The sequence below is a fragment of the Salmo salar genome, chromosome ssa07 (assembly GCF_905237065.1).
Source record: "Salmo salar chromosome ssa07, Ssal_v3.1, whole genome shotgun sequence".
Classification (NCBI taxonomy): Eukaryota; Metazoa; Chordata; class Actinopteri; order Salmoniformes; family Salmonidae; genus Salmo; species Salmo salar.
Window position 1 is genome coordinate 5,950,738 of NC_059448.1, and position 26,028 is coordinate 5,976,765.

Here is a 26,028-nt window from a genome sequence, read left to right on the forward strand (position 1 = left end):
GACATGTGCTTGACAAACAAATTAACTTTCCCTGAGTGCCGAAATCTTCAATTGTTGACCTTTGATAGGAATGTTGGTAGAGCAGCAGAGAGTACTTAAAATTGCAACAATCCTTCGGTCTCCAGCTCACACGAGGATAACTTTTTCTGCAGTTGTGCCAAGTTTTTGATTTTTGCCTAGTGTTTCCCCAGAAGCAAATTATTCCCTGACCGGGAACAAACCCCGGGACGCGGCGGTGAGAGCGCAGAATCCTAACCACGAGAACATCGTGGAGAAGGCAAAAGCGATTTCGCAGTGAGGGGGCTAAACAGCATTCTTTACCGTCGGCTCACTTTTTCTCTATCCCCAAACGCAACTACTTGCAATCAAAGGGGATGTAGCTAAGCGGAAGATAGTGTTGGTTGCTTGAATGAGGACCTGGGTTCAATCTCCAGCATCTCCACGAAACCACCAAACTCAGCAGATTACATTTTTAACGGGAACATATGTGTCTGCAGCACTTCAGACCATCTAGGTGATGGCATTTGTCTAAATTAGACAACCTTCGATAGCTCAGTTGGTAGAGCGGAGGACTGTAGGTGAAAGTGCAGCAATCCTTAGGTCGCTGGTTCAAATCCGGCTCGAAGGATTGTGTATTTTCTTGTGGCTTACGCCAACGTTTTGACAGCAGTGCACTTTGACATGTGCTTGACAAACAAATTAACTTTCCCTGAGTGCCGAAATCTTCAATTGTTGACCTTTGATAGGAATGTTGGTAGAGCAGCAGAGAGTACTTAAAATTGCAACAATCCTTCGGTCTCCAGCTCACACAAGGATAACTTTTTCTGCAGTTGTGCCAAGTTTTTGATTTTTGCCTAGTGTTTCCCCAGAAGCAAATTATTCCCTGACCGGGAACAAACCCCGGGACGCGGCGGTGAGAGCGCAGAATCCTAACCACTAGAACATCGTGGAGAAGGCAAAAGCGATTTCGCAGTGAGGGGGCTAAACAGCATTCTTTACCGTCGGCTCACTTTTTCTCTATCCCCAAACGCAACTACTTGCAATCAAAGGGGATGTAGCTCAGCGGAAGAGAGTGTTGGTTGCTTGAATGAGGACCTGGGTTCAATCTCCAGCATCTCCACGAAACCACCAAACTCAGCAGATTACATTTTTAACGGGAACATATGTGTCTGCAGCACTTCAGACCATCTAGGTGATGGCATTTGTCTAAATTAGACAACCTTCGATAGCTCAGTTGGTAGAGCGGAGGACTGTAGGTGAAAGTGCAGCAATCCTTAGGTCGCTGGTTCAAATCCGGCTCGAAGGATTGTGTATTTTCTTGTGGCTTACGCCAACGTTTTGACAGCAGTGCACTTTGACATGTGCTTGACAAACAAATTAACTTTCCCTGAGTGCCGAAATCTTCAATTGTTGACCTTTGATAGGAATGTTGGTAGAGCAGCAGAGAGTACTTAAAATTGCAACAATCCTTCGGTCTCCGGCTCACACGAGGATAACTTTTTCTGCAGTTGTGCCAAGTTTTTGATTTTTGCCTAGTGTTTCCCCAGAAGCAAATTATTCCCTGACCGGGAACAAACCCCGGGATGCGGCGGTGAGAGCGCAGAATCCTAACCACGAGAACATCGTGGAGAAGGCAAAAGCGATTTCGCAGTGAGGGGGCTAAACAGCATTCTTTACCGTCGGCTCACTTTTTCTCTATCCCCAAACGCAACTACTTGCAATCAAAGGGGATGTAGCTAAGCGGAAGATAGTGTTGGTTGCTTGAATGAGGACCTGGGTTCAATCTCCAGCATCTCCACGAAACCACCAAACTCAGCAGATTACATTTTTAACGGGAACATATGTGTCTGCAGCACTTCAGACCATCTAGGTGATGGCATTTGTCTAAATTAGACAACCTTCGATTGCTCAGTTGGTGGAGCGGAGGACTGTAGGTGAAAGTGCAGCAATCCTTAGGTCGCTGGTTCAAATCCGGCTCGAAGGATTGTGTATTTTCTTGTGGCTTACGCCAACGTTTTGACAGCAGTGCACTTTGACATGTGCTTGACAAACAAATTAACTTTCCCTGAGTGCCGAAATCTTCAATTGTTGACCTTTGATAGGAATGTTGGTAGAGCAGCAGAGAGTACTTAAAATTGCAACAATCCTTCGGTCTCCAGCTCACACAAGGATAACTTTTTCTGCACTTGTGCCAAGTTTTTGATTTTTGCCTAGCGTTTTCCCAGAAGCAAATTATTCCCTGACCGGGAACAAACCCCGGGACGCGGCGGTGAGAGCGCAGAATCCTAACCACGAGAACATCGTGGAGAAGGCAAAAGCGATTTCGCAGTGAGGGGGGTAAACAGCATTCTTTACCGTCGGCTCACTTTTTCTCTATCCCCAAACGCAACTACTTGCAATCAAAGGGGATGTAGCTCAGCGGAAGAGAGTGTTGGTTGCTTGAATGAGGACCTGGGTTCAATCTCCAGCATCTCCACGAAACCACCAAACTCAGCAGATTACATTTTTAACGGGAACATATGTGTCTGCAGCACTTCAGACCATCTAGGTGATGGCATTTGTCTAAATTAGACAACCTTCGATAGCTCAGTTGGTAGAGCGGAGGACTGTAGGTGAAAGTGCAGCAATCCTTAGGTCGCTGGTTCAAATCCGGCTCGAAGGATTGTGTATTTTCTTGTGGCTTACGCCAACGTTTTGACAGCAGTGCACTTTGACATGTGCTTGACAAACAAATTAACTTTCCCTGAGTGCCGAAATCTTCAATTGTTGACCTTTGATAGGAATGTTGGTAGAGCAGCAGAGAGTACTTAAAATTGCAACAATCCTTCGGTCTCCGGCTCACACGAGGATAACTTTTTCTGCAGTTGTGCCAAGTTTTTGATTTTTGCCTAGTGTTTCCCCAGAAGCAAATTATTCCCTGACCGGGAACAAACCCCGGGACGCGGCGGTAAGAGCGCAGAATCCTAACCACTAGAACATCGTGGAGAAGGCAAAAGCGATTTCGCAGTGAGGGGGCTAAACAGCATTCTTTACCGTCGGCTCACTTTTTCTCTATCCCCAAACGCAACTACTTGCAATCAAAGGGGATGTAGCTAAGCGGAAGAGAGTGTTGGTTGCTTGAATGAGGACCTAGGTTCAATCTCCAGCATCTCCACGAAACCACCAAACTCAGCAGATTACATTTTTAACGGGAACATATGTGTCTGCAGCACTTCAGACCATCTAGGTGATGGCATTTGTCTAAATTAGACAACCTTCGATAGCTCAGTTGGTAGAGCGGAGGACTGTAGGTGAAAGTGCAGCAATCCTTAGGTCCCTGGTTCAAATCCGGCTCGAAGGATTGTGTATTTTCTTGTGGCTTACGCCAACGTTTTGACAGCAGTGCACTTTGACATGTGCTTGACAAACAAATTAACTTTCCCTGAGTGCCGAAATCTTCAATTGTTGACCTTTGATAGGAATGTTGGTAGAGCAGCAGAGAGTACTTAAAATTGCAACAATCCTTCGGTCTCCAGCTCACACGAGGATAACTTTTTCTGCAGTTGTGCCAAGTTTTTGATTTTTGCCTAGTGTTTCCCCAGAAGCAAATTATTCCCTGACCGGGAACAAACCCCGGGACGCGGCGGTAAGAGCGCAGAATCCTAACCACTAGAACATCGTGGAGAAGGCAAAAGCGATTTCGCAGTGAGGGGGCTAAACAGCATTCTTTACCGTCGGCTCACTTTTTCTCTATCCCCAAACGCAACTACTTGCAATCAAAGGGGATGTAGCTAAGCGGAAGAGAGTGTTGGTTGCTTGAATGAGGACCTGGGTTCAATCTCCAGCATCTCCACGAAACCACCAAACTCAGCAGATTACATTTTTAACGGGAACATATGTGTCTGCAGCACTTCAGACCATCTAGGTGATGGCATTTGTCTAAATTCGACAACCTTCGATAGCTCAGTTGGTAGAGCGGAGGACTGTAGGTGAAAGTGCAGCAATCCTTAGGTCGCTGGTTCAAATCCGGCTCGAAGGATTGTGTATTTTCTTGTGGCTTACGCCAACGTTTTGACAGCAGTGCACTTTGACATGTGCTTGACAAACAAATTAACTTTCCCTGAGTGCCGAAATCTTCAATTGTTGACCTTTGATAGGAATGTTGGTAGAGCAGCAGAGAGTACTTAAAATTGCAACAATCCTTCGGTCTCCAGCTCACACAAGGATAACTTTTTCTGCAGTTGTGCCAAGTTTTTGATTTTTGCCTAGTGTTTCCCCAGAAGCAAATTATTCCCTGACCGGGAACAACCCCGGGACGCGGCGGTGAGAGCGCAGAATCCTAACCACTAGAACATCGTGGAGAAGGCAAAAGCGATTTCGCAGTGAGGGGGCTAAACAGCATTCTTTACCGTCGGCTCACTTTTTCTCTATCCCCAAACGCAACTACTTGCAATCAAAGGGGATGTAGCTAAGCGGAAGAGAGTGTTGGTTGCTTGAATGAGGACCTGGGTTCAATCTCCAGCATCTCCACGAAACCACCAAACTCAGCAGATTACATTTTTAACCGGGAACATATGTGTCTGCAGCACTTCAGACCATCTAGGTGATGGCATTTGTCTAAATTAGACAACCTTCGATTGCTCAGTTGGTGGAGCGGAGGACTGTAGGTGAAAGTGCAGCAATCCTTAGGTCGCTGGTTCAAATCCGGCTCGAAGGATTGTGTATTTTCTTGTGGCTTACGCCAACGTTTTGACAGCAGTGCACTTTGACATGTGCTTGACAAACAAATTAACTTTCCCTGAGTGCCGAAATCTTCAATTGTTGACCTTTGATAGGAATGTTGGTAGAGCAGCAGAGAGTACTTAAAATTGCAACAATCCTTCGGTCTCCGGCTCACACGAGGATAACTTTTTCTGCAGTTGTGCCAAGTTTTTGATTTTTGCCTAGTGTTTCCCCAGAAGCAAATTATTCCCTGACCGGGAACAAACCCCGGGACGCGGCGGTGAGAGCGCAGAATCCTAACCACGAGAACATCGTGGAGAAGGCAAAAGCGATTTCGCAGTGAGGGGGCTAAACAGCATTCTTTACCGTCGGCTCACTTTTTCTCTATCCCCAAACGCAACTACTTGCAATCAAAGGGGATGTAGCTAAGCGGAAGATAGTGTTGGTTGCTTGAATGAGGACCTGGGTTCAATCTCCAGCATCTCCACGAAACCACCAAACTCAGCAGATTACATTTTTAACGGGAACATATGTGTCTGCAGCACTTCAGACCATCTAGGTGATGGCATTTGTCTAAATTAGACAACCTTCGATAGCTCAGTTGGTAGAGCGGAGGACTGTAGGTGAAAGTGCAGCAATCCTTAGGTCGCTGGTTCAAATCCGGCTCGAAGGATTGTGTATTTTCTTGTGGCTTACGCCAACGTTTTGACAGCAGTGCACTTTGACATGTGCTTGACAAACAAATTAACTTTCCCTGAGTGCCGAAATCTTCAATTGTTGACCTTTGATAGGAATGTTGGTAGAGCAGCAGAGAGTACTTAAAATTGCAACAATCCTTCGGTCTCCGGCTCACACGAGGATAACTTTTTCTGCAGTTGTGCCAAGTTTTTGATTTTTGCCTAGTGTTTCCCCAGAAGCAAATTATTCCCTGACCGGGAACAAACCCCGGGACGCGGCGGTGAGAGCGCAGAATCCTAACCACGAGAACATCGTGGAGAAGGCAAAAGCGATTTCGCAGTGAGGGGGCTAAACAGCATTCTTTACCGTCGGCTCACTTTTTCTCTATCCCCAAACGCAACTACTTGCAATCAAAGGGGATGTAGCTAAGCGGAAGATAGTGTTGGTTGCTTGAATGAGGACCTGGGTTCAATCTCCAGCATCTCCACGAAACCACCAAACTCAGCAGATTACATTTTTAACGGGAACATATGTGTCTGCAGCACTTCAGACCATCTAGGTGATGGCATTTGTCTAAATTAGACAACCTTCGATAGCTCAGTTGGTAGAGCGGAGGACTGTAGGTGAAAGTGCAGCAATCCTTAGGTCGCTGGTTCAAATCCGGCTCGAAGGATTGTGTATTTTCTTGTGGCTTACGCCAACGTTTTGACAGCAGTGCACTTTGACATGTGCTTGACAAACAAATTAACTTTCCCTGAGTGCCGAAATCTTCAATTGTTGACCTTTGATAGGAATGTTGGTAGAGCAGCAGAGAGTACTTAAAATTGCAACAATCCTTCGGTCTCCAGCTCACACAAGGATAACTTTTTCTGCACTTGTGCCAAGTTTTTGATTTTTGCCTAGTGTTTCCCCAGAAGCAAATTATTCCCTGACCGGGAACAAACCCCGGGACGCGGCGGTGAGAGCGCAGAATCCTAACCACGAGAACATCGTGGAGAAGGCAAAAGCGATTTCGCAGTGAGGGGGCTAAACAGCATTCTTTACCGTCGGCTCACTTTTTCTCTATCCCCAAACGCAACTACTTGCAATCAAAGGGGATGTAGCTAAGCGGAAGAGAGTGTTGGTTGCTTGAATGAGGACCTGGGTTCAATCTCCAGCATCTCCACGAAACCACCAAACTCAGCAGATTACATTTTTAACGGGAACATATGTGTCTGCAGCACTTCAGACCATCTAGGTGATGGCATTTGTCTAAATTAGACAACCTTCGATAGCTCAGTTGGTAGAGCGGAGGACTGTAGGTGAAAGTGCAGCAATCCTTAGGTCGCTGGTTCAAATCCGGCTCGAAGGATTGTGTATTTTCTTGTGGCTTACGCCAACGTTTTGACAGCAGTGCACTTTGACATGTGCTTGACAAACAAATTAACTTTCCCTGAGTGCCGAAATCTTCAATTGTTGACCTTTGATAGGAATGTTGGTAGAGCAGCAGAGAGTACTTAAAATTGCAACAATCCTTCGGTCTCCAGCTCACACAAGGATAACTTTTTCTGCAGTTGTGCCAAGTTTTTGATTTTTGCCTAGTGTTTCCCCAGAAGCAAATTATTCCCTGACCGGGAACAAACCCCGGGATGCGGCGGTGAGAGCGCAGAATCCTAACCACGAGAACATCGTGGAGAAGGCAAAAGCGATTTCGCAGTGAGGGGGCTAAACAGCATTCTTTACCGTCGGCTCACTTTTTCTCTATCCCCAAACGCAACTACTTGCAATCAAAGGGGATGTAGCTAAGCGGAAGATAGTGTTGGTTGCTTGAATGAGGACCTGGGTTCAATCTCCAGCATCTCCACGAAACCACCAAACTCAGCAGATTACATTTTTAACGGGAACATATGTGTCTGCAGCACTTCAGACCATCTAGGTGATGGCATTTGTCTAAATTAGACAACCTTCGATAGCTCAGTTGGTAGAGCGGAGGACTGTAGGTGAAAGTGCAGCAATCCTTAGGTCGCTGGTTCAAATCCGGCTCGAAGGATTGTGTATTTTCTTGTGGCTTACGCCAACGTTTTGACAGCAGTGCACTTTGACATGTGCTTGACAAACAAATTAACTTTCCCTGAGTGCCGAAATCTTCAATTGTTGACCTTTGATAGGAATGTTGGTAGAGCAGCAGAGAGTACTTAAAATTGCAACAATCCTTCGGTCACCAGCTCACACGAGGATAACTTTTTCTGCAGTTGTGCCAAGTTTTTGATTTTTGCCTAGTGTTTCCCCAGAAGCAAATTATTCCCTGACCGGGAACAAACCCCGGGACGCGGCGGTGAGAGCGCAGAATCCTAACCACGAGAACATCGTGGAGAAGGCAAAAGCGATTTCGCAGTGAGGGGGCTAAACAGCATTCTTTACCGTCGGCTCACTTTTTCTCTATCCCCAAACGCAACTACTTGCAATCAAAGGGGATGTAGCTAAGCGGAAGAGAGTGTTGGTTGCTTGAATGAGGACCTGGGTTCAATCTCCAGCATCTCCACGAAACCACCAAACTCAGCAGATTACATTTTTAACGGGAACATATGTGTCTGCAGCACTTCAGACCATCTAGGTGATGGCATTTGTCTAAATTAGACAACCTTCGATAGCTCAGTTGGTAGAGCGGAGGACTGTAGGTGAAAGTGCAGCAATCCTTAGGTCGCTGGTTCAAATCCGGCTCGAAGGATTGTGTATTTTCTTGTGGCTTACGCCAACGTTTTGACAGCAGTGCACTTTGACATGTGCTTGACAAACAAATTAACTTTCCCTGAGTGCCGAAATCTTCAATTGTTGACCTTTGATAGGAATGTTGGTAGAGCAGCAGAGAGTACTTAAAATTGCAACAATCCTTCGGTCTCCAGCTCACACAAGGATAACTTTTTCTGCAGTTGTGCCAAGTTTTTGATTTTTGCCTAGTGTTTCCCCAGAAGCAAATTATTCCCTGACCGGGAACAAACCCCGGGACGCGGCGGTGAGAGCGCAGAATCCTAACCACGAGAACATCGTGGAGAAGGCAAAAGCGATTTCGCAGTGAGGGGGCTAAACAGCATTCTTTACCGTCGGCTCACTTTTTCTCTATCCCCAAACGCAACTACTTGCAATCAAAGGGGATGTAGCTAAGCGGAAGAGAGTGTTGGTTGCTTGAATGAGGACCTGGGTTCAATCTCCAGCATCTCCACGAAACCACCAAACTCAGCAGATTACATTTTTAACGGGAACATATGTGTCTGCAGCACTTCAGACCATCTAGGTGATGGCATTTGTCTAAATTAGACAACCTTCGATAGCTCAGTTGGTAGAGCGGAGGACTGTAGGTGAAAGTGCAGCAATCCTTAGGTCGCTGGTTCAAATCCGGCTCGAAGGATTGTGTATTTTCTTGTGGCTTACGCCAACGTTTTGACAGCAGTGCACTTTGACATGTGCTTGACAAACAAATTAACTTTCCCTGAGTGCCGAAATCTTCAATTGTTGACCTTTGATAGGAATGTTGGTAGAGCAGCAGAGAGTACTTAAAATTGCAACAATCCTTCGGTCTCCAGCTCACACGAGGATAACTTTTTCTGCAGTTGTGCCAAGTTTTTGATTTTTGCCTAGTGTTTCCCCAGAAGCAAATTATTCCCTGACCGGGAACAAACCCCGGGACGCGGCGGTGAGAGCGCAGAATCCTAACCACGAGAACATCGTGGAGAAGGCAAAAGCGATTTCGCAGTGAGGGGGCTAAACAGCATTCTTTACCGTCGGCTCACTTTTTCTCTATCCCCAAACGCAACTACTTGCAATCAAAGGGGATGTAGCTAAGCGGAAGATAGTGTTGGTTGCTTGAATGAGGACCTGGGTTCAATCTCCAGCATCTCCACGAAACCACCAAACTCAGCAGATTACATTTTTAACGGGAACATATGTGTCTGCAGCACTTCAGACCATCTAGGTGATGGCATTTGTCTAAATTAGACAACCTTCGATTGCTCAGTTGGTGGAGCGGAGGACTGTAGGTGAAAGTGCAGCAATCCTTAGGTCGCTGGTTCAAATCCGGCTCGAAGGATTGTGTATTTTCTTGTGGCTTACGCCAACGTTTTGACAGCAGTGCACTTTGACATGTGCTTGACAAACAAATTAACTTTCCCTGAGTGCCGAAATCTTCAATTGTTGACCTTTGATAGGAATGTTGGTAGAGCAGCAGAGAGTACTTAAAATTGCAACAATCCTTCGGTCTCCGGCTCACACGAGGATAACTTTTTCTGCAGTTGTGCCAAGTTTTTGATTTTTGCCTAGTGTTTCCCCAGAAGCAAATTATTCCCTGACCGGGAACAAACCCCGGGACGCGGCGGTGAGAGCGCAGAATCCTAACCACGAGAACATCGTGGAGAAGGCAAAAGCGATTTCGCAGTGAGGGGGCTAAACAGCATTCTTTACCGTCGGCTCACTTTTTCTCTATCCCCAAACGCAACTACTTGCAATCAAAGGGGATGTAGCTAAGCGGAAGATAGTGTTGGTTGCTTGAATGAGGACCTGGGTTCAATCTCCAGCATCTCCACGAAACCACCAAACTCAGCAGATTACATTTTTAACGGGAACATATGTGTCTGCAGCACTTCAGACCATCTAGGTGATGGCATTTGTCTAAATTAGACAACCTTCGATAGCTCAGTTGGTAGAGCGGAGGACTGTAGGTGAAAGTGCAGCAATCCTTAGGTCGCTGGTTCAAATCCGGCTCGAAGGATTGTGTATTTTCTTGTGGCTTACGCCAACGTTTTGACAGCAGTGCACTTTGACATGTGCTTGACAAACAAATTAACTTTCCCTGAGTGCCGAAATCTTCAATTGTTGACCTTTGATAGGAATGTTGGTAGAGCAGCAGAGAGTACTTAAAATTGCAACAATCCTTCGGTCTCCAGCTCACACAAGGATAACTTTTTCTGCAGTTGTGCCAAGTTTTTGATTTTTGCCTAGTGTTTCCCCAGAAGCAAATTATTCCCTGACCGGGAACAAACCCCGGGACGCGGCGGTGAGAGCGCAGAATCCTAACCACGAGAACATCGTGGAGAAGGCAAAAGCGATTTCGCAGTGAGGGGGCTAAACAGCATTCTTTACCGTCGGCTCACTTTTTCTCTATCCCCAAACGCAACTACTTGCAATCAAAGGGGATGTAGCTCAGCGGAAGAGAGTGTTGGTTGCTTGAATGAGGACCTGGGTTCAATCTCCAGCATCTCCACGAAACCACCAAACTCAGCAGATTACATTTTTAACGGGAACATATGTGTCTGCAGCACTTCAGACCATCTAGGTGATGGCATTTGTCTAAATTAGACAACCTTCGATAGCTCAGTTGGTAGAGCGGAGGACTGTAGGTGAAAGTGCAGCAATCCTTAGGTCGCTGGTTCAAATCCGGCTCGAAGGATTGTGTATTTTCTTGTGGCTTACGCCAACGTTTTGACAGCAGTGCACTTTGACATGTGCTTGACAAACAAATTAACTTTCCCTGAGTGCCGAAATCTTCAATTGTTGACCTTTGATAGGAATGTTGGTAGAGCAGCAGAGAGTACTTAAAATTGCAACAATCCTTCGGTCTCCAGCTCACACAAGGATAACTTTTTCTGCAGTTGTGCCAAGTTTTTGATTTTTGCCTAGTGTTTCCCCAGAAGCAAATTATTCCCTGACCGGGAACAAACCCTGGGATGCGGCGGTGAGAGCGCCGAATCCTAACCACTAGAACATCGTGGAGAAGGCAAAAGCGATTTCGCAGTGAGGGGGCTAAACAGCATTCTTTACCGTCGGCTCACTTTTTCTCTATCCCCAAACGCAACTACTTGCAATCAAAGGGGATGTAGCTAAGCGGAAGAGAGTGTTGGTTGCTTGAATGAGGACCTGGGTTCAATCGGCAGCATCTCCACGAAACCACCAAACTAAGCAAGTTACATTTTTAACGGGAACATATGTGTCTGCAGCACTTCAGACCATCTAGGTGATGGCATTTGTCTAAATTAGACAACCTTCGATTGCTCAGTTGGTGGAGCGGAGTACTGTAGGTGAAAGTGCAGCAATCCGTAGGTTGCTGGTTCAAATCCGGCTCGAAGGGTTGTATATTTTCTTGTGGCTTACGCCAACGTTTTGACAGCAGTGCACTTTGACATGTGCTTGACAAACAAATTAACTTTCCCTGAGTGCCGAAATCTTCAATTGTTGACCTTTGATAGGAATGTTGGTAGAGCAGCAGAGAGTACTTAAAATTGCAACAATCGTTCGGTCTCCAGCTCACACAAGGAGAACTTTTTCTGCAGTTGTGCCAAGTTTTTGATTTTTGCCTAGTGTTTCCCCAGAAGCAAATTATTCCCTGACCGGGAACAAACCCTGGGATGCGGCGGTGAGAGCGCCGAATCCTAACCACTAGAACATCGTGGAGAAGGCAAAAGCGATTTCGCAGTGAGGGGGCTAAACAGCATTCTTTACCGTCGGCTCATTTTTCTCTATCCCCAAACGCAACTACTTGCAATCAAAGGGGATGTAGCTAAGCGGAAGATAGTGTTGGTTGCTTGAATGAGGACCTGGGTTCAATCTCCAGCATCTCCACGAAACCACCAAACTCAGCAGATTACATTTTTAACGGGAACATATGTGTCTGCAGCACTTCTGACCATCTAGGTGATGGCATTTGTCTAAATTAGACAACCTTCGATAGCTCAGTTGGTAGAGCGGAGGACTGTAGGTGAAAGTGCAGCAATCCTTAGGTCGCTGGTTCAAATCCGGCTCGAAGGATTGTGTATTTTCTTGTGGCTTACGCCAACGTTTTGACAGCAGTGCACTTTGACATGTGCTTGACAAACAAATTAACTTTCCCTGAGTGCCGAAATCTTCAATTGTTGACCTTTGATAGGAATGTTGGTAGAGCAGCAGAGAGTACTTAAAATTGCAAAAATCCTTCGGTCACTGGCTCACACAAGGATAACTTTTTCTGCAGTTGTGCCAAGTTTTTGATTTTTGCCTAGTGTTTCCCCAGAAGCAAATTATTCCCTGACCGGGAACAAACCCCGGGACGCGGCGGTGAGAGCGCAGAATCCTAACCACTAGAACATCGTGGAGAAGGCAAAAGCGATTTCGCAGTGAGGGGGCTAAACAGCATTCTTTACCGTCGGCTCACTTTTTCTCTATCCCCAAACGCAACTACTTGCAATCAAAGGGGATGTAGCTCAGCGGAAGAGAGTGTTGGTTGCTTGAATGAGGACCTGGGTTCAATCTCCAGCATCTCCACGAAACCACCAAACTCAGCAGATTACATTTTTAACGGGAACATATGTGTCTGCAGCACTTCTGACCATCTAGGTGATGGCATTTGTCTAAATTTGACAACCTTCGATAGCTCAGTTGGTAGAGCGGAGGACTGTAGGTGAAAGTGCAGCAATCCTTAGGTCGCTGGTTCAAATCCGGCTCGAAGGATTGTGTATTTTCTTGTGGCTTACGCCAACGTTTTGACAGCAGTGCACTTTGACATGTGCTTGACAAACAAATTAACTTTCCCTGAGTGCCGAAATCTTCAATTGTTGACCTTTGATAGGAATGTTGGTAGAGCAGCAGAGAGTACTTAAAATTGCAACAATCCTTCGGTCTCCAGCTCACACGAGGATAACTTTTTCTGCAGTTGTGCCAAGTTTTTGATTTTTGCCTAGTGTTTCCCCAGAAGCAAATTATTCCCTGACCGGGAACAAACCCCGGGACGCGGCGGTAAGAGCGCAGAATCCTAACCACTAGAACATCGTGGAGAAGGCAAAAGCGATTTCGCAGTGAGGGGGGTAAACAGCATTCTTTACCGTCGGCTCACTTTTTCTCTATCCCCAAACGCAACTACTTGCAATCAAAGGGGATGTAGCTCAGCGGAAGAGAGTGTTGGTTGCTTGAATGAGGACCTGGGTTCAATCTCCAGCATCTCCACGAAACCACCAAACTCAGCAGATTACATTTTTAACGGGAACATATGTGTCTGCAGCACTTCAGACCATCTAGGTGATGGCATTTGTCTAAATTAGACAACCTTCGATTGCTCAGTTGGTGGAGCGGAGGACTGTAGGTGAAAGTGCAGCAATCCTTATGTCGCTGGTTCAAATCCGGCTCGAAGGATTGTGTATTTTCTTGTGGCTTACGCCAACGTTTTGACAGCAGTGCACTTTGACATGTGCTTGACAAACAAATTAACTTTCCCTGAGTGCCGAAATCTTCAATTGTTGACCTTTGATAGGAATGTTGGTAGAGCAGCAGAGAGTACTTAAAATTGCAACAATCCTTCGGTCACCGGCTCACACGAGGATAACTTTTTCTGCAGTTGTGCCAAGTTTTTGATTTTTGCCTAGTGTTTCCCCAGAAGCAAATTATTCCCTGACCGGGAACAAACCCCGGGACGCGGCGGTAAGAGCGCAGAATCCTAACCACGAGAACATCGTGGAGAAGGCAAAAGCGATTTCGCAGTGAGGGGGCTAAACAGCATTCTTTACCGTCGGCTCACTTTTTCTCTATCCCCAAACGCAACTACTTGCAATCAAAGGGGATGTAGCTAAGCGGAAGAGAGTGTTGGTTGCTTGAATGAGGACCTGGGTTCAATCTCCAGCATCTCCACGAAACCACCAAACTCAGCAGATTACATTTTTAACGGGAACATATGTGTCTGCAGCACTTCAGACCATCTAGGTGATGGCATTTGTCTAAATTAGACAACCTTCGATAGCTCAGTTGGTAGAGCGGAGGACTGTAGGTGAAAGTGCAGCAATCCTTAGGTCGCTGGTTCAAATCCGGCTCGAAGGATTGTGTATTTTCTTGTGGCTTACGCCAACGTTTTGACAGCAGTGCACTTTGACATGTGCTTGACAAACAAATTAACTTTCCCTGAGTGCCGAAATCTTCAATTGTTGACCTTTGATAGGAATGTTGGTAGAGCAGCAGAGAGTACTTAAAATTGCAACAATCCTTCGGTCTCCGGCTCACACAAGGATAACTTTTTCTGCAGTTGTGCCAAGTTTTTGATTTTTGCCTAGTGTTTCCCCAGAAGCAAATTATTCCCTGACCGGGAACAAACCCCGGGACGCGGCGGTGAGAGCGCAGAATCCTAACCACGAGAACATCGTGGAGAAGGCAAAAGCGATTTCGCAGTGAGGGGGCTAAACAGCATTCTTTACCGTCGGCTCACTTTTTCTCTATCCCCAAACGCAACTACTTGCAATCAAAGGGGATGTAGCTAAGCGGAAGAGAGTGTTGGTTGCTTGAATGAGGACCTGGGTTCAATCTCCAGCATCTCCACGAAACCACCAAACTCAGCAGATTACATTTTTAACGGGAACATATGTGTCTGCAGCACTTCTGACCATCTAGGTGATGGCATTTGTCTAAATTAGACAACCTTCGATAGCTCAGTTGGTAGAGCGGAGGACTGTAGGTGAAAGTGCAGCAATCCTTAGGTCGCTGGTTCAAATCCGGCTCGAAGGATTGTGTATTTTCTTGTGGCTTACGCCAACGTTTTGACAGCAGTGCACTTTGACATGTGCTTGACAAACAAATTAACTTTCCCTGAGTGCCGAAATCTTCAATTGTTGACCTTTGATAGGAATGTTGGTAGAGCAGCAGAGAGTACTTAAAATTGCAACAATCCTTCGGTCTCCAGCTCACACAAGGATAACTTTTTCTGCAGTTGTGCCAAGTTTTTGATTTTTGCCTAGTGTTTCCCCAGAAGCAAATTATTCCCTGACCGGGAACAAACCCCGGGACGCGGCGGTGAGAGCGCCGAATCCTAACCACTAGAACATCGTGGAGAAGGCAAAAGCGATTTCGCAGTGAGGGGGCTAAACAGCATTCTTTACCGTCGGCTCACTTTTTCTCTATCCCCAAACGCAACTACTTGCAATCAAAGGGGATGTAGCTAAGCGGAAGATAGTGTTGGTTGCTTGAATGAGGACCTGGGTTCAATCTCCAGCATCTCCACGAAACCACCAAACTCAGCAGATTACATTTTTAACGGGAACATATGTGTCTGCAGCACTTCTGACCATCTAGGTGATGGCATTTGTCTAAATTAGACAACCTTCGATAGCTCAGTTGGTAGAGCGGAGGACTGTAGGTGAAAGTGCAGCAATCCTTAGGTCGCTGGTTCAAATCCGGCTCGAAGGATTGTGTATTTTCTTGTGGCTTACGCCAACGTTTTGACAGCAGTGCACTTTGACATGTGCTTGACAAACAAATTAACTTTCCCTGAGTGCCGAAATCTTCAATTGTTGACCTTTGATAGGAATGTTGGTAGAGCAGCAGAGAGTACTTAAAATTGCAACAATCCTTCGGTCACCGGCTCACACGAGGATAACTTTTTCTGCAGTTGTGCCAAGTTTTTGATTTTTGCCTAGTGTTTCCCCAGAAGCAAATTATTCCCTGACCGGGAACAAACCCCGGGACGCGGCGGTGAGAGCGCAGAATCCTAACCACGAGAACATCGTGGAGAAGGCAAAAGCGATTTCGCAGTGAGGGGGCTAAACAGCATTCTTTACCGTCGGCTCACTTTTTCTCTATCCCCAAACGCAACTACTTGCAATCAAAGGGGATGTAGCTCAGCGGAAGAGAGTGTTGGTTGCTTGAATGAGGACCTGGGTTCAATCTCCAGCATCTCCACGAAACCACCAAACTCAGCAGATTACATTTTTAACGGGAACATATGTGTCTGCAGCACTTCAGACCATCTAGGTGATGGCATTTGTCTAAATTAGACAACCTTCGATAGCTCAGTTGGTAGAGCGGAGGACTGTAGGTGAAAGTGCAGCAATCCTTAGGTCGCTGGTTCAAATCCGGCTCGAAGGATTGTGTATTTTCTTGTGGCTTACGCCAACGTTTTGACAGCAGTGCACTTTGACATGTGCTTGACAAACAAATTAACTTTCCCTGAGTGCCGAAATCTTCAATTGTTGACCTTTGATAGGAATGTTGGTAGAGCAGCAGAGAGTACTTAAAATTGCAACAATCCTTCGGTCTCCGGCTCACACGAGGATAACTTTTTCTGCAGTTGTGCCAAGTTTTTGATTTTTGCCTAGTGTTTCCCCAGAAGCAAATTATTCCCTGACCGGGAACAAACCCCGGGACGCGGCGGTAAGAGCGCAGAATCCTAACCACTAGAACATCGTGGAGAAGGCAAAAGCGATTTCGCAGTGAGGGGGCTAAACAGCATTCTTTACCGTCGGCTCACTTTTTCTCTATCCCCAAACGCAACTACTTGCAATCAAAGGGGATGTAGCTAAGCGGAAGAGAGTGTTGGTTGCTTGAATGAGGACCTGGGTTCAATCTCCAGCATCTCCACGAAACCACCAAACTCAGCAGATTACATTTTTAACGGGAACATATGTGTCTGCAGCACTTCAGACCATCTAGGTGATGGCATTTGTCTAAATTAGACAACCTTCGATAGCTCAGTTGGTAGAGCGGAGGACTGTAGGTGAAAGTGCAGCAATCCTTAGGTCGCTGGTTCAAATCCGGCTCGAAGGATTGTGTATTTTCTTGTGGCTTACGCCAACGTTTTGACAGCAGTGCACTTTGACATGTGCTTGACAAACAAATTAACTTTCCCTGAGTGCCGAAATCTTCAATTGTTGACCTTTGATAGGAATGTTGGTAGAGCAGCAGAGAGTACTTAAAATTGCAACAATCCTTCGGTCACTGGCTCACACGAGGATAACTTTTTCTGCAGTTGTGCCAAGTTTTTGATTTTTGCCTAGTGTTTCCCCAGAAGCAAATTATTCCCTGACCGGGAACAAACCCCGGGACGCGGCGGTGAGAGCGCAGAATCCTAACCACTAGAACATCGTGGAGAAGGCAAAAGCGATTTCGCAGTGAGGGGGCTAAACAGCATTCTTTACCGTCGGCTCACTTTTTCTCTATCCCCAAACGCAACTACTTGCAATCAAAGGGGATGTAGCTAAGCGGAAGATAGTGTTGGTTGCTTGAATGTGGACCTGGGTTCAATCTCCAGCATCTCCACGAAACCACCAAACTCAGCAGATTACATTTTTAACGGGAACATATGTGTCTGCAGCACTTCAGACCATCTAGGTGATGGCATTTGTCTAAATTAGACAACCTTCGATAGCTCAGTTGGTAGAGCGGAGGACTGTAGGTGAAAGTGCAGCAATCCTTAGGTCGCTGGTTCAAATCCGGCTCGAAGGATTGTGTATTTTCTTGTGGCTTACGCCAACGTTTTGACAGCAGTGCACTTTGACATGTGCTTGACAAACAAATTAACTTTCCCTGAGTGCCGAAATCTTCAATTGTTGACCTTTGATAGGAATGTTGGTAGAGCAGCAGAGAGTACTTAAAATTGCAACAATCCTTCGGTCACTAGCTCACACAAGGATAACTTTTTCTGCAGTTGTGCCAAGTTTTTGATTTTTGCCTAGTGTTTCCCCAGAAGCAAATTATTCCCTGACCGGGAACAAACCCCGGGACGCGGCGGTGAGAGCGCAGAATCCTAACCACTAGAACATCGTGGAGAAGGCAAAAGCGATTTCGCAGTGAGGGGGCTAAACAGCATTCTTTACCGTCGGCTCACTTTTTCTCTATCCCCAAACGCAACTACTTGCAATCAAAGGGGATGTAGCTAAGCGGAAGAGAGTGTTGGTTGCTTGAATGAGGACCTGGGTTCAATCTCCAGCATCTCCACGAAACCACCAAACTCAGCAGATTACATTTTTAACGGGAACATATGTGTCTGCAGCACTTCAGACCATCTAGGTGATGGCATTTGTCTAAATTAGACAACCTTCGATAGCTCAGTTGGTAGAGCGGAGGACTGTAGGTGAAAGTGCAGCAATCCTTAGGTCGCTGGTTCAAATCCGGCTCGAAGGATTGTGTATTTTCTTGTGGCTTACGCCAACGTTTTGACAGCAGTGCACTTTGACATGTGCTTGACAAACAAATTAACTTTCCCTGAGTGCCGAAATCTTCAATTGTTGACCTTTGATAGGAATGTTGGTAGAGCAGCAGAGAGTACTTAAAATTGCAACAATCCTTCGGTCACTAGCTCACACGAGGATAACTTTTTCTGCAGTTGTGCCAAGTTTTTGATTTTTGCCTAGTGTTTCCCCAGAAGCAAATTATTCCCTGACCGGGAACAAACCCCGGGACGCGGCGGTGAGAGCGCAGAATCCTAACCACTAGAACATCGTGGAGAAGGCAAAAGCGATTTCGCAGTGAGGGGGCTAAACAGCATTCTTTACCGTCGGCTCACTTTTTCTCTATCCCCAAACGCAACTACTTGCAATCAAAGGGGATGTAGCTCAGCGGAAGAGAGTGTTGGTTGCTTGAATGAGGACCTGGGTTCAATCTCCAGCATCTCCACGAAACCACCAAACTCAGCAGATTACATTTTTAACGGGAACATATGTGTCTGCAGCACTTCAGACCATCTAGGTGATGGCATTTGTCTAAATTAGACAACCTTCGATAGCTCAGTTGGTAGAGCGGAGGACTGTAGGTGAAAGTGCAGCAATCCTTAGGTCGCTGGTTCAAATCCGGCTCGAAGGATTGTGTATTTTCTTGTGGCTTACGCCAACGTTTTGACAGCAGTGCACTTTGACATGTGCTTGACAAACAAATTAACTTTCCCTGAGTGCCGAAATCTTCAATTGTTGACCTTTGATAGGAATGTTGGTAGAGCAGCAGAGAGTACTTAAAATTGCAACAATCCTTCGGTCACTGGCTCACACGAGGATAACTTTTTCTGCAGTTGTGCCAAGTTTTTGATTTTTGCCTAGTGTTTCCCCAGAAGCAAATTATTCCCTGACCGGGAACAAACCCCGGGACGCGGCGGTGAGAGCGCAGAATCCTAACCACTAGAACATCGTGGAGAAGGCAAAAGCGATTTCGCAGTGAGGGGGCTAAACAGCATTCTTTACCGTCGGCTCACTTTTTCTCTATCCCCAAACGCAACTACTTGCAATCAAAGGGGATGTAGCTCAGCGGAAGAGAGTGTTGGTTGCTTGAATGAGGACCTGGGTTCAATCTCCAGCATCTCCACGAAACCACCAAACTCAGCAGATTACATTTTTAACGGGAACATATGTGTCTGCAGCACTTCTGACCATCTAGGTGATGGCATTTGTCTAAATTTGACAACCTTCGATAGCTCAGTTGGTAGAGCGGAGGACTGTAGGTGAAAGTGCAGCAATCCTTAGGTCGCTGGTTCAAATCCGGCTCGAAGGATTGTGTATTTTCTTGTGGCTTACGCCAACGTTTTGACAGCAGTGCACTTTGACATGTGCTTGACAAACAAATTAACTTTCCCTGAGTGCCGAAATCTTCAATTGTTGACCTTTGATAGGAATGTTGGTAGAGCAGCAGAGAGTACTTAAAATTGCAACAATCCTTCGGTCACTGGCTCACACGAGGATAACTTTTTCTGCAGTTGTGCCAAGTTTTTGATTTTTGCCTAGTGTTTCCCCAGAAGCAAATTATTCCCTGACCGGGAACAAACCCCGGGACGCGGCGGTGAGAGCGCAGAATCCTAACCACTAGAACATCGTGGAGAAGGCAAAAGCGATTTCGCAGTGAGGGGGCTAAACAGCATTCTTTACCGTCGGCTCACTTTTTCTCTATCCCCAAACGCAACTACTTGCAATCAAAGGGGATGTAGCTCAGCGGAAGAGAGTGTTGGTTGCTTGAATGAGGACCTGGGTTCAATCTCCAGCATCTCCACGAAACCACCAAACTCAGCAGATTACATTTTTAACGGGAACATATGTGTCTGCAGCACTTCTGACCATCTAGGTGATGGCATTTGTCTAAATTTGACAACCTTCGATAGCTCAGTTGGTAGAGCGGAGGACTGTAGGTGAAAGTGCAGCAATCCTTAGGTCGCTGGTTCAAATCCGGCTCGAAGGATTGTGTATTTTCTTGTGGCTTACGCCAACGTTTTGACAGCAGTGCACTTTGACATGTGCTTGACAAACAAATTAACTTTCCCTGAGTGCCGAAATCATCAATTGTTGACCTTTGATAGGAATGTTGCTAGAACAGCAGAGAGTACTTAAAATTGCAACAATCCTTCGGTCACTGGCTCACACGAGGATAACTTTTTCTGCAGTTGTGCCAAGTTTTTGATTTTTGCCTAGTGTTTCCCCAGAAGCAAATTATTCCCTGACCGGGAACAAACCCCGGGACGCGGCGGTGAGAGCGCAGAATCCTAACCACTAGAACATCGTGGAGAAGGCAAAAGCGATTTCGCAGTGAGGGGGCTAAACAGCATTCTTTACCGTCGGCTCACTTTTTCTCTATCCCCAAACGCAACTACTTGCAATCAAAGGGGATGTAGCTCAGCGGAAGAGAGTGTTGGTTGCTTGAATGAGGACCTGGGTTCAATCTCCAGCATCTCCACGAAACCACCAAACTCAGCAGATTACATTTTTAACGGGAACATATGTGTCTGCAGCACTTCTGACCATCTAGGTGATGGCATTTGTCTAAATTAGACAACCTTCGATAGCTCAGTTGGTAGAGCGGAGGACTGTAGGTGAAAGTGCAGCAATCCTTAGGTCGCTGGTTCAAATCCGGCTCGAAGGATTGTGTATTTTCTTGTGGCTTACGCCAACGTTTTGACAGCAGTGCACTTTGACATGTGCTTGACAAACAAATTAACTTTCCCTGAGTGCCGAAATCATCAATTGTTGACCTTTGATAGGAATGTTGGTAGAGCAGCAGAGAGTACTTAAAATTGCAACAATCCTTCGGTCACTGGCTCACACGAGGATAACTTTTTCTGCAGTTGTGCCAAGTTTTTGATTTTTGCCTAGTGTTTCCCCAGAAGCAAATTATTCCCTGACCGGGAACAAACCCCGGGATGCGGCGGTGAGAGCGCCGAATCCTAACCACTAGAACATCGTGGAGAAGGCAAAAGCGATTTCGCAGTGAGGGGGCTAAACAGCATTCTTTACCGTCGGCTCACTTTTTCTCTATCCCCAAACGCAACTACTTGCAATCAAAGGGGATGTAGCTCAGCGGAAGAGAGTGTTGGTTGCTTGAATGAGGACCTGGGTTCAATCTCCAGCATCTCCACGAAACCACCAAACTCAGCAGATTACATTTTTAACGGGAACATATGTGTCTGCAGCACTTCAGACCATCTAGGTGATGGCATTTGTCTAAATTAGACAACCTTCGATAGCTCAGTTGGTAGAGCGGAGGACTGTAGGTGAAAGTGCAGCAATCCTTAGGTCGCTGGTTCAAATCCGGCTCGAAGGATTGTGTATTTTCTTGTGGCTTACGCCAACGTTTTGACAGCAGTGCACTTTGACATGTGCTTGACAAACAAATTAACTTTCCCTGAGTGCCGAAATCATCAATTGTTGACCTTTGATAGGAATGTTGCTAGAACAGCAGAGAGTACTTAAAATTGCAACAATCCTTCGGTCACTGGCTCACACGAGGATAACTTTTTCTGCAGTTGTGCCAAGTTTTTGATTTTTGCCTAGTGTTTCCCCAGAAGCAAATTATTCCCTGACCGGGAACAAACCCCGGGACGCGGCGGTGAGAGCGCCGAATCCTAACCACTAGAACATCGTGGAGAAGGCAAAAGCGATTTCGCAGTGAGGGGGCTAAACAGCATTCTTTACCGTCGGCTCACTTTTTCTCTATCCCCAAACGCAACTACTTGCAATCAAAGGGGATGTAGCTCAGCGGAAGAGAGTGTTGGTTGCTTGAATGAGGACCTGGGTTCAATCTCCAGCATCTCCACGAAACCACCAAACTCAGCAGATTACATTTTTAACGGGAACATATGTGTCTGCAGCACTTCTGACCATCTAGGTGATGGCATTTGTCTAAATTAGATAACCTTCGATAGCTCAGTTGGTAGAGCGGAGGACTGTAGGTGAAAGTGCAGCAATCCTTAGGTCGCTGGTTCAAATCCGGCTCGAAGGATTGTGTATTTTCTTGTGGCTTACGCCAACGTTTTGACAGCAGTGCACTTTGACATGTGCTTGACAAACAAATTAACTTTCCCTGAGTGCCGAAATCTTCAATTGTTGACCTTTGATAGGAATGTTGGTAGAGCAGCAGAGAGTACTTAAAATTGCAACAATCCTTCGGTCACTGGCTCACACGAGGATAACTTTTTCTGCAGTTGTGCCAAGTTTTTGATTTTTGCCTAGTGTTTCCCCAGAAGCAAATTATTCCCTGACCGGGAACAAACCCCGGGACGCGGCGGTGAGAGCGCAGAATCCTAACCACTAGAACATCGTGGAGAAGGCAAAAGCGATTTCGCAGTGAGGGGGCTAAACAGCATTCTTTACCGTCGGCTCACTTTTTCTCTATCCCCAAACGCAACTACTTGCAATCAAAGGGGATGTAGCTCAGCGGAAGAGAGTGTTGGTTGCTTGAATGAGGACCTGGGTTCAATCTCCAGCATCTCCACGAAACCACCAAACTCAGCAGATTACATTTTTAACGGGAACATATGTGTCTGCAGCACTTCTGACCATCTAGGTGATGGCATTTGTCTAAATTAGACAACCTTCGATAGCTCAGTTGGTAGAGCGGAGGACTGTAGGTGAAAGTGCAGCAATCCTTAGGTCGCTGGTTCAAATCCGGCTCGAAGGATTGTGTATTTTCTTGTGGCTTACGCCAACGTTTTGACAGCAGTGCACTTTGACATGTGCTTGACAAACAAATTAACTTTCCCTGAGTGCTGAAATCTTCAATTGTTGACCTTTGATAGGAATGTTGGTAGAGCAGCAGAGAGTACTTAAATTTGCAACAATCCTTCGGTCACTGGCTCACACGAGGATAACTTTTTCTGCAGTTGTGCCAAGTTTTTGATTTTTGCCTAGTGTTTCCCCAGAAGCAAATTATTCCCTGACCGGGAACAAACCCCGGGACGCGGCGGTAAGAGCGCAGAATCCTAACCACTAGAACATCGTGGAGAAGGCAAAAGCGATTTCGCAGTGAGGGGGCTAAACAGCATTCTTTACCGTCGGCTCACTTTTTCTCTATCCCCAAAGCCAACTACTTGCAATCAAAGGGGATGTAGCTCAGCGGAAGAGAGTGTTGGTTGCTTGAATGAGGACCTGGGTTCAATCTCCAGCATCTCCACGAAACCACCAAACTCAGCAGATTACTTTTTTAACGGGAACATATGTGTCTGCAGCACTTCTGACCATCTAGTTGATGGCATTTGTCTAAATCTGACAACCTTCGATAGCTCAGTTGGTAGAGCGGAGGACTGTAGGTGAAAGTGCAGCAATCCTTAGGTCGCTGGTTCAAATCCGGCTCGAAGGATTGTGTATTTTCTTGTGGCTTACGCCAACGTTTTGACAGCAGTGCACTTTGACATGTGCTTGACAAACAAATTAACTTTCCCTGAGTGCCCGAAATCATCAATTGTTTACCTTTGATAGGAATGTTGCTAGAACAGCAGAGAGTACTTAAAATTGCAACAATCCTTCGGTCACTGGCTCACACGAGGATAACTTTTTCTGCAGTTGTGCCAAGTTTTTGATTTTTGCCTAGTGTTTCCCCAGAAGCAAATTATTCCCTGACCGGGAACAAACCCCGGGACGCGGCGGTGAGAGCGCAGAATCCTAACCACTAGAACATCGTGGAGAAGGCAAAAGCGATTTCGCAGTGAGGGGGCTAAACAGCATTCTTTACCGTCGGCTCACTTTTTCTCTATCCCCAAACGCAACTACTTGCAATCAAAGGGGATGTAGCTCAGCGGAAGAGAGTGTTGGTTGCTTGAATGAGGACCTGGGTTCAATCTCCAGCATCTCCACGAAACCACCAAACTCAGCAGATTACATTTTTAACGGGAACATATGTGCCTGCAGCACTTATGACCATCTAGGTGATGGCATTTGTCTAAATCTGACAACCTTCAATAGCTCAGTTGGTAGAGCGGAGGACTGTAGGTGAAAGTGCAGCAATCCTTAGGTCGCTGGTTCAAATCCGGCTTGAAGGATTGAGTATTTTCTTGTGGCTTACGCCAACGTTTTGACAGCGGTGCACTTTGACATGCGCTTGACAAACAAATTAACTTTCCCTGAGTTCCAAAATCTTCGATTGTTGACCTTTGATAGGAATGTTGGTAGAGCAGCAGAGAGTACTTAAAATTGCAACAATCCTTCGGTCACTGGCTCACACGAGGATAACTTTTTCTGCAGTTGTGCCAAGTTTTTGATTTTTGCCTAGTGTTTCCCCAGAAGCAAATTATTCCCTGACCGGGAACAAACCCCGGGACGCGGCGGTGAGAGCGCAGAATCCTAACCACGAGAACATCGTGGAGAAGGCAAAAGCGATTTCGCAGTGAGGGGGCTAAACAGCATTCTTTACCGTCGGCTCACTTTTTCTCTATCCCCAAACGCAACTACTTGCAATCAAAGGGGATGTAGCTCAGCGGAAGAGAGTGTTGGTTGCTTGAATGAGGACCTGGGTTCAATCTCCAGCATCTCCACGAAACCACCAAACTCAGCAGATTACATTTTTAACGGGAACATATGTGTCTGCAGCACTTCTGACCATCTAGGTGATGGCTATTGTGTAAAATTGACAACGTTCGATAGCTCAGTTGGTAGAGCGGAGGACTGTAGGTGAAAGTGCAGCAATCCTTAGGTCGCTGGTTCAAATCCGGCTCGAAGGATTGTGTATTTTCTTGTGGCTTACGCCAACGTTTTGACAGCAGTGCACTTTGACATGTGCTTGACAAACAAATTAACTTTCCCTGAGTGCCGAAATCTTCAATTGTTGACCTTTGATAGGAATGTTGGTAGAGCAGCAGAGAGTACTTAAAATTGCAAAAATCCTTCGGTCACTGGCTCACACGAGGATAACTTTTTCTGCAGTTGTGCCAAGTTTTTGATTTTTGCCTAGTGTTTCCCCAGAAGCAAATTATTCCCTGACCGGGAACAAAACCCGGGCCCCGCGGTGAGAGCGCCGAATCCTAACCACATGAACATCGTGGAGAAGGCAAAAGCGATTTCGCAGTGAGGGGGCTAAACAGCATTCTTTACCGTCGGCTCACTTTTTCTCTATCCCCAAACGCAACTACTTGCAATCAAAGGGGATGTAGCTCAGCGGAAGAGAGTGTTGGTTGCTTGAATGAGGACCTGGGTTCAATCTCCAGCATCTCCACGAAACCACCAAACTCAGCAGATTACATTTTTAACGGGAACATATGTGTCTGCAGCACTTCTGACCATCTAGGTGATGGCATTTGTCTAAATTTGACAACCTTCGATAGCTCAGTTGGTAGAGCGGAGGACTGTAGGTGAAAGTGCAGCAATCCTTAGGTCGCTGGTTCAAATCCGGCTCGAAGGATTGTGTATTTTCTTGTGGCTTACGCCAACGTTTTGACAGCAGTGCACTTTGACATGTGCTTGACAAACAAATTAACTTTCCCTGAGTGCCGAAATCATCAATTGTTGACCTTTGATAGGAATGTTGGTAGAGCAGCAGAGAGTACTTAAAATTGCAACAATCCTTCGGTCACTGGCTCACACGAGGATAACTTTTTCTGCAGTTGTGCCAAGTTTTTGATTTTTGCCTAGTGTTTCCCCAGAAGCAAATTATTCCCTGACCGGGAACAAACCCCGGGACGCGGCGGTGAGAGCGCAGAATCCTAACCACTAGAAC

General features: G+C 46.2%; 37 non-coding genes and 1 pseudogene across 37 annotated transcripts; all 38 read left to right on the plus strand.

Moving 5' to 3' along the window:
• The window catches only part of LOC123743867 (uncharacterized protein K02A2.6-like), an 86,335-nt pseudogene that overhangs the window by 20,585 nt on the left and 39,722 nt on the right, over positions 1 to 26,028 (plus strand).
• trnay-gua (transfer RNA tyrosine (anticodon GUA)) lies at positions 542 to 628 on the plus strand. The gene is given in 2 exon segments: positions 542 to 578; positions 593 to 628. It is a non-coding gene; the product is annotated as a tRNA-Tyr (tRNA).
• trnay-gua (transfer RNA tyrosine (anticodon GUA)) lies at positions 1,220 to 1,306 on the plus strand. Its single transcript is given in 2 exon segments — positions 1,220 to 1,256; positions 1,271 to 1,306. It is a non-coding gene; the product is annotated as a tRNA-Tyr (tRNA).
• trnay-gua (transfer RNA tyrosine (anticodon GUA)) lies at positions 1,898 to 1,984 on the plus strand. Its single transcript is given in 2 exon segments — positions 1,898 to 1,934; positions 1,949 to 1,984. It is a non-coding gene; the product is annotated as a tRNA-Tyr (tRNA).
• Positions 2,576 to 2,662, plus strand: trnay-gua (transfer RNA tyrosine (anticodon GUA)). The gene is given in 2 exon segments: positions 2,576 to 2,612; positions 2,627 to 2,662. It is a non-coding gene; the product is annotated as a tRNA-Tyr (tRNA).
• On the plus strand, positions 3,254 to 3,340 carry trnay-gua (transfer RNA tyrosine (anticodon GUA)). Its single transcript is given in 2 exon segments — positions 3,254 to 3,290; positions 3,305 to 3,340. It is a non-coding gene; the product is annotated as a tRNA-Tyr (tRNA).
• On the plus strand, positions 3,932 to 4,018 carry trnay-gua (transfer RNA tyrosine (anticodon GUA)). Its single transcript is given in 2 exon segments — positions 3,932 to 3,968; positions 3,983 to 4,018. It is a non-coding gene; the product is annotated as a tRNA-Tyr (tRNA).
• Positions 4,610 to 4,696, plus strand: trnay-gua (transfer RNA tyrosine (anticodon GUA)). Its single transcript is given in 2 exon segments — positions 4,610 to 4,646; positions 4,661 to 4,696. It is a non-coding gene; the product is annotated as a tRNA-Tyr (tRNA).
• On the plus strand, positions 5,288 to 5,374 carry trnay-gua (transfer RNA tyrosine (anticodon GUA)). The gene is given in 2 exon segments: positions 5,288 to 5,324; positions 5,339 to 5,374. It is a non-coding gene; the product is annotated as a tRNA-Tyr (tRNA).
• Positions 5,966 to 6,052, plus strand: trnay-gua (transfer RNA tyrosine (anticodon GUA)). Its single transcript is given in 2 exon segments — positions 5,966 to 6,002; positions 6,017 to 6,052. It is a non-coding gene; the product is annotated as a tRNA-Tyr (tRNA).
• Positions 6,644 to 6,730, plus strand: trnay-gua (transfer RNA tyrosine (anticodon GUA)). Its single transcript is given in 2 exon segments — positions 6,644 to 6,680; positions 6,695 to 6,730. It is a non-coding gene; the product is annotated as a tRNA-Tyr (tRNA).
• On the plus strand, positions 7,322 to 7,408 carry trnay-gua (transfer RNA tyrosine (anticodon GUA)). Its single transcript is given in 2 exon segments — positions 7,322 to 7,358; positions 7,373 to 7,408. It is a non-coding gene; the product is annotated as a tRNA-Tyr (tRNA).
• Positions 8,000 to 8,086, plus strand: trnay-gua (transfer RNA tyrosine (anticodon GUA)). The gene is given in 2 exon segments: positions 8,000 to 8,036; positions 8,051 to 8,086. It is a non-coding gene; the product is annotated as a tRNA-Tyr (tRNA).
• Positions 8,678 to 8,764, plus strand: trnay-gua (transfer RNA tyrosine (anticodon GUA)). The gene is given in 2 exon segments: positions 8,678 to 8,714; positions 8,729 to 8,764. It is a non-coding gene; the product is annotated as a tRNA-Tyr (tRNA).
• Positions 9,356 to 9,442, plus strand: trnay-gua (transfer RNA tyrosine (anticodon GUA)). The gene is given in 2 exon segments: positions 9,356 to 9,392; positions 9,407 to 9,442. It is a non-coding gene; the product is annotated as a tRNA-Tyr (tRNA).
• trnay-gua (transfer RNA tyrosine (anticodon GUA)) lies at positions 10,034 to 10,120 on the plus strand. Its single transcript is given in 2 exon segments — positions 10,034 to 10,070; positions 10,085 to 10,120. It is a non-coding gene; the product is annotated as a tRNA-Tyr (tRNA).
• On the plus strand, positions 10,712 to 10,798 carry trnay-gua (transfer RNA tyrosine (anticodon GUA)). Its single transcript is given in 2 exon segments — positions 10,712 to 10,748; positions 10,763 to 10,798. It is a non-coding gene; the product is annotated as a tRNA-Tyr (tRNA).
• On the plus strand, positions 12,067 to 12,153 carry trnay-gua (transfer RNA tyrosine (anticodon GUA)). The gene is given in 2 exon segments: positions 12,067 to 12,103; positions 12,118 to 12,153. It is a non-coding gene; the product is annotated as a tRNA-Tyr (tRNA).
• Positions 12,745 to 12,831, plus strand: trnay-gua (transfer RNA tyrosine (anticodon GUA)). The gene is given in 2 exon segments: positions 12,745 to 12,781; positions 12,796 to 12,831. It is a non-coding gene; the product is annotated as a tRNA-Tyr (tRNA).
• trnay-gua (transfer RNA tyrosine (anticodon GUA)) lies at positions 13,423 to 13,509 on the plus strand. Its single transcript is given in 2 exon segments — positions 13,423 to 13,459; positions 13,474 to 13,509. It is a non-coding gene; the product is annotated as a tRNA-Tyr (tRNA).
• trnay-gua (transfer RNA tyrosine (anticodon GUA)) lies at positions 14,101 to 14,187 on the plus strand. Its single transcript is given in 2 exon segments — positions 14,101 to 14,137; positions 14,152 to 14,187. It is a non-coding gene; the product is annotated as a tRNA-Tyr (tRNA).
• trnay-gua (transfer RNA tyrosine (anticodon GUA)) lies at positions 14,779 to 14,865 on the plus strand. Its single transcript is given in 2 exon segments — positions 14,779 to 14,815; positions 14,830 to 14,865. It is a non-coding gene; the product is annotated as a tRNA-Tyr (tRNA).
• Positions 15,457 to 15,543, plus strand: trnay-gua (transfer RNA tyrosine (anticodon GUA)). Its single transcript is given in 2 exon segments — positions 15,457 to 15,493; positions 15,508 to 15,543. It is a non-coding gene; the product is annotated as a tRNA-Tyr (tRNA).
• On the plus strand, positions 16,135 to 16,221 carry trnay-gua (transfer RNA tyrosine (anticodon GUA)). Its single transcript is given in 2 exon segments — positions 16,135 to 16,171; positions 16,186 to 16,221. It is a non-coding gene; the product is annotated as a tRNA-Tyr (tRNA).
• trnay-gua (transfer RNA tyrosine (anticodon GUA)) lies at positions 16,813 to 16,899 on the plus strand. Its single transcript is given in 2 exon segments — positions 16,813 to 16,849; positions 16,864 to 16,899. It is a non-coding gene; the product is annotated as a tRNA-Tyr (tRNA).
• On the plus strand, positions 17,491 to 17,577 carry trnay-gua (transfer RNA tyrosine (anticodon GUA)). The gene is given in 2 exon segments: positions 17,491 to 17,527; positions 17,542 to 17,577. It is a non-coding gene; the product is annotated as a tRNA-Tyr (tRNA).
• On the plus strand, positions 18,169 to 18,255 carry trnay-gua (transfer RNA tyrosine (anticodon GUA)). Its single transcript is given in 2 exon segments — positions 18,169 to 18,205; positions 18,220 to 18,255. It is a non-coding gene; the product is annotated as a tRNA-Tyr (tRNA).
• trnay-gua (transfer RNA tyrosine (anticodon GUA)) lies at positions 18,847 to 18,933 on the plus strand. Its single transcript is given in 2 exon segments — positions 18,847 to 18,883; positions 18,898 to 18,933. It is a non-coding gene; the product is annotated as a tRNA-Tyr (tRNA).
• trnay-gua (transfer RNA tyrosine (anticodon GUA)) lies at positions 19,525 to 19,611 on the plus strand. Its single transcript is given in 2 exon segments — positions 19,525 to 19,561; positions 19,576 to 19,611. It is a non-coding gene; the product is annotated as a tRNA-Tyr (tRNA).
• On the plus strand, positions 20,203 to 20,289 carry trnay-gua (transfer RNA tyrosine (anticodon GUA)). The gene is given in 2 exon segments: positions 20,203 to 20,239; positions 20,254 to 20,289. It is a non-coding gene; the product is annotated as a tRNA-Tyr (tRNA).
• Positions 20,881 to 20,967, plus strand: trnay-gua (transfer RNA tyrosine (anticodon GUA)). Its single transcript is given in 2 exon segments — positions 20,881 to 20,917; positions 20,932 to 20,967. It is a non-coding gene; the product is annotated as a tRNA-Tyr (tRNA).
• On the plus strand, positions 21,559 to 21,645 carry trnay-gua (transfer RNA tyrosine (anticodon GUA)). The gene is given in 2 exon segments: positions 21,559 to 21,595; positions 21,610 to 21,645. It is a non-coding gene; the product is annotated as a tRNA-Tyr (tRNA).
• trnay-gua (transfer RNA tyrosine (anticodon GUA)) lies at positions 22,237 to 22,323 on the plus strand. The gene is given in 2 exon segments: positions 22,237 to 22,273; positions 22,288 to 22,323. It is a non-coding gene; the product is annotated as a tRNA-Tyr (tRNA).
• trnay-gua (transfer RNA tyrosine (anticodon GUA)) lies at positions 22,915 to 23,001 on the plus strand. Its single transcript is given in 2 exon segments — positions 22,915 to 22,951; positions 22,966 to 23,001. It is a non-coding gene; the product is annotated as a tRNA-Tyr (tRNA).
• Positions 23,593 to 23,679, plus strand: trnay-gua (transfer RNA tyrosine (anticodon GUA)). The gene is given in 2 exon segments: positions 23,593 to 23,629; positions 23,644 to 23,679. It is a non-coding gene; the product is annotated as a tRNA-Tyr (tRNA).
• On the plus strand, positions 24,272 to 24,358 carry trnay-gua (transfer RNA tyrosine (anticodon GUA)). The gene is given in 2 exon segments: positions 24,272 to 24,308; positions 24,323 to 24,358. It is a non-coding gene; the product is annotated as a tRNA-Tyr (tRNA).
• Positions 24,950 to 25,036, plus strand: trnay-gua (transfer RNA tyrosine (anticodon GUA)). Its single transcript is given in 2 exon segments — positions 24,950 to 24,986; positions 25,001 to 25,036. It is a non-coding gene; the product is annotated as a tRNA-Tyr (tRNA).
• On the plus strand, positions 25,627 to 25,713 carry trnay-gua (transfer RNA tyrosine (anticodon GUA)). Its single transcript is given in 2 exon segments — positions 25,627 to 25,663; positions 25,678 to 25,713. It is a non-coding gene; the product is annotated as a tRNA-Tyr (tRNA).